The sequence below is a fragment of the Belonocnema kinseyi genome, chromosome 6 (assembly GCF_010883055.1).
Source record: "Belonocnema kinseyi isolate 2016_QV_RU_SX_M_011 chromosome 6, B_treatae_v1, whole genome shotgun sequence".
Classification (NCBI taxonomy): Eukaryota; Metazoa; Arthropoda; class Insecta; order Hymenoptera; family Cynipidae; genus Belonocnema; species Belonocnema kinseyi.
In genome coordinates, this window is record NC_046662.1 from 10,547,250 (window position 1) to 10,556,701 (window position 9,452).

Sequence of the window (9,452 nt, forward strand, 5' to 3'; positions counted from 1 at the left end):
AATCTCTATCCCTTCCACACACTACTCCTTTCCCCTGCCGAGTGAGTCACACCTACCCCGAAAGGGAAATGGCTTAATGGTGTAATAATAATAATAATAATATGTTTCCATGTTGTTTCAGTACATTCTGAATTGTTTAAAATGAAACTTTTTTTCAATTTTTATATGACCAAGCTGGATAAGGTTTTCTATTAATCCGATTTTTTTAATAGCGAGCATTCTTTTTTCTTCAGGGTTTATCATACACTCTGAGAGACCTTTCGTTAGAATTAAGGGGAAACACAAATGATAATTTAGTATAATATCGTTACAAAATAGGGAAAACCGAGATTTTATTACACTTATTCGTATTACAGCCCGTGCAGTAATTTTGATCTGGCCCCGATCGGGGCCAGACCAGTTCGGATCGGGTCCCATTGGTGGCCGATTGGTACACGATCAGTCTCATTCTAATCGATTTGTGAATTTCACTAATGGAGATTTAATATTAGTAAACTCGAAGCTATCGAATCATTCTGTCCTTTTGAAGGTCACCTTAATATTTTGAATTTCCAATTAAGTTATTTTAAATTAAAATTAAAATACTTCAAGCACGAAAAGAAGAGGTTTCAGACTACAAAATTTAATTATACTTTTAAGAAACGTAAGATTGTCGTAGATGGTATCAGTTTCGAGGAAAAGGTTTGTATTTTATGACAAAAATGGATGATAACCAAAAATATTTTAAATAACAGTTTTAATTTCTTGAAAAAAATGTCGCCTATAAAACTTCTTAACAAATTAGAAAAAGTTTTTCGCAAAAAGATTCCCTACAATTTGACATTTTCGAATACTTCCAAAGAAAATTGTCGAGAAATAACCTATGATTTACGATTTATTAACATTTTACTGTAAATAAATTCAATATTCTGTCAATTGCATTGCTTCCTGAAAAATTCGAGAAGGTGGTTGCAGATAAGCCAATTATATGACGAATGCGACGGATGCGCAGTTGAGTAACTGCTCTTGTTGGAATCCCTAAATAATTGGCATTTTGCATTTTGATTGCATTACTTGATTCTGAAATTCAGGTTATGAAAATTTGTCCTTAATGTATTTCTGTAATGAATTTAATATTAATGCAGAATCAAAGTTTCAATAACAGAATCGATGGTATCACATATTGTATTCTCATAATATAAAAAAACTTACAATTTTGAGCATACTCCAATCCATTCCTTGTCAATAGATTTGATAATTCTAACTCTACATTAAATCGAAAAACCTTGAGTTCTTAAATAATAATTGAAAACAAATGAACTTGATAAATTTCATCTTATAATAATATTTGAATCATCTAATGGTAAATATACTAATTATACATGGAACAATTTACTTAATTATTAATTTATTTGAGGTTAGGTTTCAATGAGCCCGCAGAGTGTAATTACTTACTCTCATCTTCCCCGCGCAGGTTCGAGGTATATCCGTGCAAAAAATCCAATTTGGATCTGATCGGGGCCAGATCGGGCAGAATTTGACCCAAATCAGGCTATCTAGATGGGGCCAGACTCGAAATGAAACGCGATGCCCGATCGGGGCCCAAAGATAACCATACCTGGCCCGGATCGGGCCCATATTAACTTATTTTTTTATTTTTAATTAAAAGGTATTCTTAAATAAAATACTATTAAAATCGAATATATCACCTCCAAAACTGAAATTTAAGAATATAAATATCAGGTTATCTAACAGATCGCTATATGAAAAAATTGGAGTATGTCAGACACTTTTTTTCGAGAAAACGGAAAAAGTCAAACGACGCAACATAACAGCCAGCATTTGTGTATGATAAACCATTTAAGTATTTTGCAATATATTTTTGGATTTAATTTCTCAATTGAAGTTGCTTTCAATTTCTATATTGAACCTAATTGTGGAAAGTATCAAATCATCTAAAAATACGTAAAAATAAATATGCTTATGACGTCATTGTTAATCTAATTCGTTTTCACATTCAACAAATTAAATATTACTTTTGCTACTTTTCTTATAAATAAATAACCTCATTTTGAGGTTAGGTTTCATCTTAACATTCTTAATAAATTTACTTATTATAGTCTTCAACACGTAATTCAGGAATATTTTGAAGTATACTTTACCTACGCATTCGTCTTGTGCTCACTTTTAGCATTCTTTCACACCTATTTTGTCACTTTTCTAAATAATAATGGAAATATTTTTGACGCTTGACACTTTACGTTGAAACTTGGGCGATTTGGAGTCAACCCACTGTAGTCCCCGAAATTAATGGAGCGCCATCTACTGGCAAGCTTGGCTGTTAAGTCGGGGTCTAGACGGGGCCAAATTTAACAACCACAAAATTGTGTGCCCGATCTGGCCCAATTCGGAAATAAGGCAAACATTTGGAAATTTCTGCACGGGTACTGGCTGGTGTTTGGTGCCTCCGCATACGTGCTTTACTCGCCTTTTGCGTTTTTAATCATTGATAGAATATTATAAACGGGTAGTATGTATACAAATTTCACTGCACTATCAGAAAACATCAAGCAGCACTAGTTCTGCGAGCGCATAGAGATAGCGTTTCAGTAGGAAATCGTTCTGGCCCGGTCGGGCCCAGGTATGGGCCACAGAGTTCTACCGATCAGAGCCAGATCGGGAAATCCGAGTGGGGCCAGATCGGTATTACGTTTGAAATCCGGCGATTTATGTATGGGAATAAGTAGAATTTATAAAACATTACATCTAAATATATCCAAAGTTATTATACTGAGTTACTAAGATGTCAAATTAGAGAATGTTATTCATACAAGAATATTATCAGTTCCTTTCAAAAAACAAACATATATTTTATAAAAAATTAATTTAATCATTGAAAGTGACAACATTTTTAAACTATCTATTAAAAAAATGTCTAAAACAACAAAGTACTCGTGACAAAGGGCCCAGATATTTGTCATATTGCCCTCAGTTGTCAAGCGACGCCGCTTTGCCAAGATTTTTGCCAAATATTCCATAATGTAAGTTAGCCGTGAGGTTTAGTTGTTAGGGAATGCGTTAGTGCCATAGGTAAGTTAGGTTCGAATCTCGACGCAGCCGTTCCGATTTTTCATAGTGATTAAACGTGCGATTATGTGTGTAGTGAATATATTAAGTATTATAATAAGAAAAATAAGAATCGCACGCGTTTTTCCGTATTTATTTGTATTTAATTTGTGTATTTAGTTCCTCAAAATTTACGAAATTTAAATTAGACCAAATCCAAATTTAAAATCCCATTTAACGTCCAATAATCAAATTGATGCAAAATCCTGTTAAAAAAACAAGAATCCAACGACCAAATTTGGACCGCAACGAATAAACGAAAACCAAAAATCCTGTTGTAATCTGAAAAAAATTAAATAAAATTTTCGGACAAAAATAAAAAATAGGAAAGAAAAATGAGAAGGCAGCCAACCACATCCCCTTCCTTCTCTTTTTCTTTCTTTCGTCTTTTTTTATTTTTACTATCATCAAATTACAATAAAACAAAAAACATAAATAAATAAATTTGCATTACCAACGTTTCGGTACTCGTACAGTACCCTTATCAAGGCAAGGAAAATTTAAGTGGTAGAAATTGACAGCACCCACGAACAGGTGCTCTCTCTTTGATACTTGAGAATTGAATGAGGGTCAGTAGGTCTTTTTTATTTTTGTCCGAAAATTTTATTTTATTTATTTATTTTTTTTTTTCCAGATTACAATAGGATTTTTGGTTTTCGTTTATTCGTTGTGGTCCAAATTTGGTCGTTGGATTCTAGTTTTGTTTAACAGGATTTTGCATCAATTTAGTTCCTCCTTCTGAAGGCTAAATCTTTTGGTTGAGTGAGTTATTATTTTTCATATATTCGTTTGAGATTTTCATATGCTTTGTATGTCAACTTCAAAAGAGGTTTTCGCTCTTTCGAATAAAATGTATTATTATTGCTTTAACTTCGGTTGTCAACTTTGATATATTGAATTTTAAATTCTCGCAAGTTTTATTAGAGTTAATGCAACATCCTTTCCATTCGTTCAAACAAAAATATTAGTTTTGATGGCAGAAAACCACTATAATAATTTTTGATGTGCAAACCCTGTTTTTCCTATTTTGAAACGATATTATACTAAATTCTCATTCATTTTTATTATTTATTATTTATTATTTATTCTAACAAAAAGTATCTCAGTGTACTCCAATTTCCTTATATACTGTTAAAAATATTATTAAATTAAAAATACCAAAGTATATTAAAATAATATCTCAACCACATAAAAAATCGTTATTAAGATTATTAAATTGTATTTACATTCTCGAGAATCACTCAGATAATTTGATTTTACACAAAATCAAAATAAGTTTAGCAGTATTTTTCAATTATTAACAATAAAGCAAGCTATCTTCTTCCAATTATCCAAAAATAAAATGAGATCTAAGGTCGAAAAGTTTACTTACGCAATTAAAATAACAGACCTAATCGAGAATCAACTGTATCGTCACATTAAATTTCTACCATTCAGGGCAAATTTTGGAAAAAGTTCGACTCATACGTTGCCCCTAAAAGTCATAAAAAATCAATTCAATTGACAAATTCTAGATTGTACATTTAATTGCGAATATTGGAAAAATTTTAAAGAAATGAAAACACTTTGAGTTTTTAAACACGCTGCTATTCCGTCCTGTAAATTAAATTACATACAAAATGTATATTAAATTTCAACTAACGCTTATGCAAATGACTTCATATATAAATTTGTATTAAATTTAATATAAATTTTTCTATCAATCCGATTATTTCGTGGTATTGCTTTTTTGCTATCAGTATGTAAACTCAGATTAAAGTTATATATAGTGGACAAGCCACTGGTATTTTTTAATTGTTTTATACAGAAAAAATTATTAAGAAAGTGAACAATTAGGATGTTTCCTTTTTTTAGATTACGATGCTGGAATCTTTTCTTTTAAATCAATTGTATTCAAAGATGGATTAAATCGAGTTTTTTTATATGTACATCGTGTAGATATGTACAGAAAAATATAATTTTCTTTGCCATACTGATGTTCTTTTTGTTCTTAATGATTGAAGAATAAGAAAAATAAGGAAATTCAGTTTTTTGAACGACAATGCTGAAAGCTTTTCTATCTGTATTTTTTTGGGTATGAAATAAATTAATAGTCTTATCATGTAGATAAGTATACAAAAAATTTAATTTGTAATCGCATAGTATTACTTTTCAGTTATCAGTGGGCCTTAAATTGAAGGTCTTGGTATGTAGATGTGCATTGAAAATCGAATTTTTTATTGTAATAGTGATTTTTTCTTTATCAACGATTGACGAATAAGAAAAATTAGGAAATTTCGTTTTTTAGATGATTATGCTAGAAGCTTTTCTATTAGTCTGATTTATTTCCAAGGTGGATCAAATTGAAAGTATTGGAATTTAGAAGTGCATAGAAAAATCAAATTTGCTAGGCCATACTGATGATGTATGTTTGGTAACAAATATTGAAAAATGAGAAAAATAAGGAAAATTCACTTTTTTTACCACCATGCCAGAATATTTTCTGTTTAACCGATTGTCTTCAAATATAGCTCAAGTTCAAGGATTTAACATATAGACGTGTGTTATACAATAGAATTTACAACACCATAATATTGCATTTTTGTTGTCAGTATGGAAAAAATTAGAAAAATACGAAATTTCAGTTTTAGACCACTATAGGAATCTGTTTTGTTGGATCGATTGTCTTCAAGGATGGCTCAAATTGAAGATTTCTTTTAGTTATTTTTAATATTTTGAAAATAAGAATATAATTGAAAAAAGGCCCCATGCATATTTTTTCAGTTCTTAAATATCCGAATAAACACGCAAAACAGATAGATATTCTTCGATCAAAAGAAACTCTGGTTCAAATTATTTTTTTTTCTCCCAACGAAATTTTTCCTTCGATATAAAATTTTTTTCTTCATTTTGAAGTTGTTTTTGGTTAAACGGAAAAACTACGTTAAAGAAATCTTATATTGAATGCAAGAAAAATATTTTTACGAATTATTAAATTCAAAATTATTATATTTAATTCTGAATTACCAATTGTCATCATCAAAATTTCTTTTCATTTCTACAACGAAAGTATTATTCCACGCTATTTTTTTTAGAAAAAATAAAGCCTCTTGCTTGCTGCAATAGGAAAATAGTCGATATAAAAAAAAAGGCAAGTAGAAAAAAAAGTATACGGAATTGTGATATTTGTGCCAAGCCTTGCGAATAAAAATCAAAGCACGCAGAGTATTAGCCGATAAATTTTATTAAAGTTGGGTCGCGCTTCCGCTTTTTCTTTTATTTTCCATCTCTTTTTCTCTAAAATCCCAAGCTTTGCTTGTGTCTCACTCTTTTCCCGTTTTTCTGAAACCAGCCCTACAACAAAGCTTTGTCAGAGCGCGGTCCGGAACAACGAGCAGTGCCGGAATAAGCACACACGAACAGAAACGTCATCGTCTAGAAAAACTGTAGAACGTCGAGATTCGAAACGTCTTTTTTTATCAAACTGCACCAAACTTATGGCTTTTCTTGCATATAAAATATACGCAAAGTATTTTTTCCCTTCTCGGACACGAACAGGGCAGGGCGCAAAGTAACTTTTTACGCCCGCCTCTTTATTTTACGGACGAAAAGCGATACTTTGCGCCCGCTTCAAATGGAATTAGATGCATTTTTTTGATACAGGTAATGGCACGGCTATAACTTGAGTCGATTTTATCTTAAAAGTGTTTGAACATCCAAGTTTTTATTTGAATATGTTTTGGGGATGCCTCCTGAGTATTTTAGGGTGGCAATAAAGAAAAATACTATGACCACTTTTTAGGAAATTTAAAACATTTTAAGAAAAAATTTAAACTAAATAGCTGACCTTTCAAGCAGAATGGACAAAATTTTTTAAAAGATAGTTCAATTTTTAATATTAAAAGCGCACTTTTTTATCCAAAAGGATGAATTTTCAACAAAGCATTTTAATTTTCGAGTAAAAAGATGATTTTTTAAAACAAAAAGTAGAATTTTAAACAAAATAATTAAATTTCTAAATAAATAATTTTAATTTCAATCAAAAAATCAGGTCTTTGACTAGAAAAAATATGTTTTTAACTAGATACTTGAATCTCCAAAAAAAACATATTTTCAACAAAAATAAAATATTTAAATTTTTGCCGAAAAATTCATTTTTAATAACAAAAAAAACTAATTTTGTAAAAAAAGTTAAATTTTAAACCACAGAGATCAGTTTCCAACAAAAAATGTGATATTTTATTTTAAAAAATGTTTTTTAATAAAAAACAGTTGAATTTAACCAAAAGAGCAAAATTTTCATCGAAAAAGTTGAATACTCAAACCGAAAATAAGAATTTTCAATCAAATGTTTATTCTGAACGAAATAGTGGAATTTTCGAAAAAAATAATAGAAATTGCAAGGCGAACGAACAAACTTTTTATAAAACAGTTAAATTTTTATTCTAAAAATATGAATTATCAACCAAATGGTTATTTTTAGACAAATAGCTGAATTTTTACCAAAATAATATAATTTTCGAACCAAACAGAAGATTTTTCTGTTAAACAGTTGAATTTTCACTCCGAAAACATGATTTTTTAACCAAATAATAATTTATAGTCAAATAGTTGAGTTTTTGACAAAACAGCTCAATTTTCATCCGGAAAATCTTTATTTTTAAGCAAATCTTAATTTTCAAACAGAATAACAGAATTTTTAACACAAAAAAAAATTAATTTTCGAGCAAAATAATAAAATTTTCAATCCAAAAAAAGGATATTCTTCAAAAAAGTTGAATTTCTGAACAAAATAGATGAAGTTTTAACAAAATAGTCAAATTTCCGACAAAATACAATAACTTTAAACATAAGAATTTTATATCAAATAGGTCAATTTTCAACAAGATTCATTTTAAATTAAGAATATCAATTTTCAACAAAAGATGATAATCAACAACAATTGACAATAAAAAAATACATACATTTTTCAACAAATAGTTAAATCTTCAAATAAAAAAGATAAATTTTCAACAAAAAATGCAACATTTAATTTTTTAGTTAAAAACTTGATTTAAAAACAAAAATGAATCAAACTTTCAACAAAATAGTTGAATTCTCAACCATCGCGGATAAATTTAAACCAATGAGTTGCATTTCTCACCAAAAAGTATGAATTTTCAATCCAGAAAATTAATTTTCTACCACAAAAAATATTAATATTCAACAAAAGACACGAATTTTTAAGTAGAAAATATCAATTTAAAATTTAAACTACAAATTGTCAACAAAAAATGGAATAGTTACATTTTTAATGAAAGCAGTTGATTCTGAAACAAAACAAAAAAATCTAATTTTAAACAAAACAGTTTAATTTTCAACTAAAGAGATGAGTCTTCAACAACAAAAATAAATTTTGAACAAAGAAGTAAAACTTTTAACCAAGTAGTTGATTTTTGTAGAAAAAGATGACTTTTTATTAAAATAGTTGTATTTTCAACAAAATAATTAAATTTTTGACCAAGTGGTACAATTTGTAATCAAACGGGATAAATTCCAAACCACGAATATAATAACAGACTTTGTAACCAAAAATATTTGGATTTTTTTATTTGATACTACGAATTCACTTCGAATATAAATGAAAAGATAAATAAAAGCGGAAAAAGTGTAAGTTTCTTGAAAACAAGGGAACAAAAGAAGAATTGTGTAAAAAATAGGAAAAGAGGGGAATACGGGAAAGAGTGTGAAGTTTAAAGTATGAAAGTGATTTTTAAACTCATTAGGTAATTATTCAATATTATCTAACATAAGTTCGTAACGTTACTGCCACTAACCGCCACCCCCTAACCTTTCCCTGTAACGAATTATAATTTTTTGCTTGACCTCCCTTCCCCCTCAAATTGATAACGTAATTTATGGACTGCCACTAATCGCTTGCATCGATCCTGCTGATTGCGATGTGGTAACGTGCAGATAACGTGTAAAAGATACCTAGATAGGAAATAATTAATCGTTCAGTATCGATCTGATATCGCTGATTGCAGCGCACTTCATCCGGAAGAAGCGATTAACGTTGTTCCAAGACAACAGGTCGTAATATCTAACCGGGATCGAACCAAGACGATGTCTTGATTGACCCTGATGCCTTCAAATTATGGCATCCTGTAGATGCGGTTAGAGAAAATTGAAATTTAAAACACAAATTTGATTGAAAAGGGCACTTTAGTAGACAGACAGGGGGGTTTCTCTCTATCAAGATTTCTAGGGGGCCGTTCATTTTTCGTAACGGTAAAAATTAAGAAAGGTAAAATTTCAGAATGGGTTATAATACATAATGGTAAAACTTAGGAATAGCAAAAAGTAGGAAAGAGCAATAAGTCGGAAAT

General features: G+C 29.6%; 1 protein-coding gene across 3 annotated transcripts in view; it reads right to left on the reverse strand.

The window, feature by feature from the left end:
• Positions 1-9,452, reverse strand: part of LOC117175231 (tyrosine-protein kinase Src64B) — a 205,809-nt gene that overhangs the window by 104,177 nt on the left and 92,180 nt on the right. The gene's annotated exons all lie outside the window — the stretch shown is intronic.